The 2,696-nt window shown below is 45.3% G+C and overlaps 1 pseudogene; it reads right to left on the bottom strand.

Moving 5' to 3' along the window:
* Positions 1–370: 370 nt before the first annotated feature.
* LOC126476130 (5S ribosomal RNA) lies at positions 371–488 on the bottom strand (annotated as a pseudogene).
* Between the last annotated feature and the right edge of the window lie 2,208 nt (positions 489–2,696).

Below are 2,696 nucleotides of genomic sequence, written 5' to 3' on the forward strand. Positions count from 1 at the left end.
CAGAGAATAGCTCAGTGTACTGTTTTCTAGGAAATGGCCACAGACGACGCTAAAGGTCCGTTCCCATTTCCCAACATCCTCCTCACCATGGTCTGTCTCAAGGGGGATGAATATGTGGACTAGTCGACAGATCTACGCTCCATGCGACTTCCTGAAAATAACTCCTCCCTAACAGGCCATGAAGGCCCAAAGGTACCGACCAGCCACCGTGTCTTCCTCAGCCCACAGGCGTCACTGGGTACGGATATGCTGGCGCATGTGCTCAGCACACCGCTCCCCCGACTGTATGCCAGTTTCGGAGACCGGAGCCGCTACTTCTCAATCGAGTAGTTCTGTAGTTTGCCCCACAAGGGGTTGAGTGCACCCCGCTTGCCAAAAGCACTCGCCAGACCGGATGGTAACCCATCCAAGTGCTAGCCCAGCCCGACAGCGCTTAACTTCGGTGATCTGACGGGAACCGGTGTTACCACTGCGGCAAGGCCGTTGGCCTACCTGAAAATGATGCATATGATTTTGTTATCTCTGCCACGCCGAACCTCCTCCACCACTGATGTCTTCCACAAGTATCACGGTTTGATTTCCTCCTGAACTAAAACATCTTCTGCAATTTAGGATCTTCTTCTTGAAGGACATCCTTTCATTTATTTTTCCGCCTGTGCCTAACGCGCTCACTGACTTACGTCAACTGGAACACCTTGGCAAGATCTTCCCCAGTTGCTGGTTCTGGCCCACGTGGAATAATTACCAGTTTGCCACCGTTTAGGAAGTGGGCAGGTATCAACTCCATATCACTCTCTCCTCGAGTGGTAGGTCTAGGATCTATTGCGGTTTCTATTCCTAAAAAAATATACGTTCGTCTAGCAGCGTTTAACTGACAAGGAACCCCACGAGTGAGAGGTCGCAAAAGGCCAACAACGTTTACAGCGTTCGATGCCCCACATATTGTCTGCCACACAACCACAATTTTGGCTGCTCATGGCAACAGGGGGCGGGACTAGAAGTACCCAATGGTAGGTCCAGCATGAGGCTACGGAGTATAGGTGAACTGTTTAGTCGACTAGTAACTCGCGACAGTGCTACAGTGCTAGTACTGATGATACAAAGTAGAGCAATGGCAACGATAAAAAAAGCCAACATTGCACTACTTCTACAAGAACAGTTGCCAAAGTTTACATTTCGTCAAGAAAAAAAAACCAAGGAGTTTCACAGAGAGAGAGAGAGAAGTCGCAAATGATATATTAACCTTTCTGTAAGACGATTCAGTAGAATGTGTGTTATCGTATACGCTCGATGTGCGGACGTTGTACATGAGGAGTGATGACGATCGTGCTAAACAAATGAAAGTGATGTTGAAACAGGTGTCGAGACATGTAGTTCACCACAATTCTCCGGCAGAGAACCAAAAATCCGGGGTCCAGTGAAACTCAGTAAAGGACGATCGTTGACCAACGAGCGGGTACTGAACTAACTACATACGTGGAAGACCATTAGCAGCATAGTAAAAAACCAGTTATGAACGGATTTCGAATAAGTCAGCAGAAATACAACCGTGGAGTGCATTAGAAAAACTACAGATATTCAAGGAAGGACAAGGCACACTGTTTACAAAAATTGTTGTTTGCGCTTATCAGGGATGCTCCATACAATTTACAGGATATGCTTCATAGTGACCTACTACGTTTTGCACATCAAATTATGCCTGACGTAGATTACAGTAATTTCAAGGGACGCAGTGGATAGTTGTGTAACTGCAAACGGAGGTACAGAACTGGGAGAGATAACGAAATTTTTGTGGCAGCATAACTCACCTCTATCTCTGCCAGTGTCAGATTATTCTAGAATAATGAAGGTCATCCTTTCTTCTACTGCCATAGCGATACACTTCACTACTATTTTTGAATTTGGACAGGTTATTAATTACAAATTTCGTAAGTGAATATATGTATTGCAAAGGTATTTTGAATATCCTATATTCCCTAAATAAATGTCCACAGGGTGATCTTGGCTGGGCTCCTGCTATTATTATAATTACGCACTTTTGTGCAATGAATAATTTTTGTCTTAATGGTCTATTGAAACGTCCCCTTTGAAAAATTGTACAAGACTGTGCTTAAACTGACACACAATATTTTTTTAGGGCAACGCAATCTGACTTTCAGAAATCCCTACAAAAGAATGGCCCTGACTAACAGTAAATTATACCTTTCACAAATCACTTACCTCACAAAAATCTACTCAAGCTACTGCAATACAGCGAGCGCCGCTACTGCCAGCTAAATAAAAGATTCAAACTACTGAAGGCACTAACTACTGATAGGCATAGTTAGCAAATGAAAGATTTCAATAGAGAACAAACAATGTATTTACCTTAATAGTCATAATATACACTCCTGGAAATGGAAAAAAGAACACATTGACACCGGTGTGTCAGACCCACAATACTTGCTCCGGACACTGCGAGAGGGCTGTACAAGCAATGATCACACGCACGGCACAGCGGACACAGCAGGAAACGCGGTGTTGGCCGTCGAATGGCGCTAGCTGCGCAGCATTTGTGCACCGCCGCCGTCAGTGTCAGCCAGTTTGCCATGGCATATGGAGCTCCATCGCAGTCTTTAACACTGGTAGCATGCCGCGACAGCGTGGATGTGAACCGTATGTGCAGTTGACGGACTTTGAGTGAGGGCGTATAGTGG

The sequence above is a fragment of the Schistocerca serialis genome, chromosome 4, assembly GCF_023864345.2.
Source record: "Schistocerca serialis cubense isolate TAMUIC-IGC-003099 chromosome 4, iqSchSeri2.2, whole genome shotgun sequence".
Lineage (NCBI taxonomy): Eukaryota > Metazoa > Arthropoda > Insecta > Orthoptera > Acrididae > Schistocerca > Schistocerca serialis.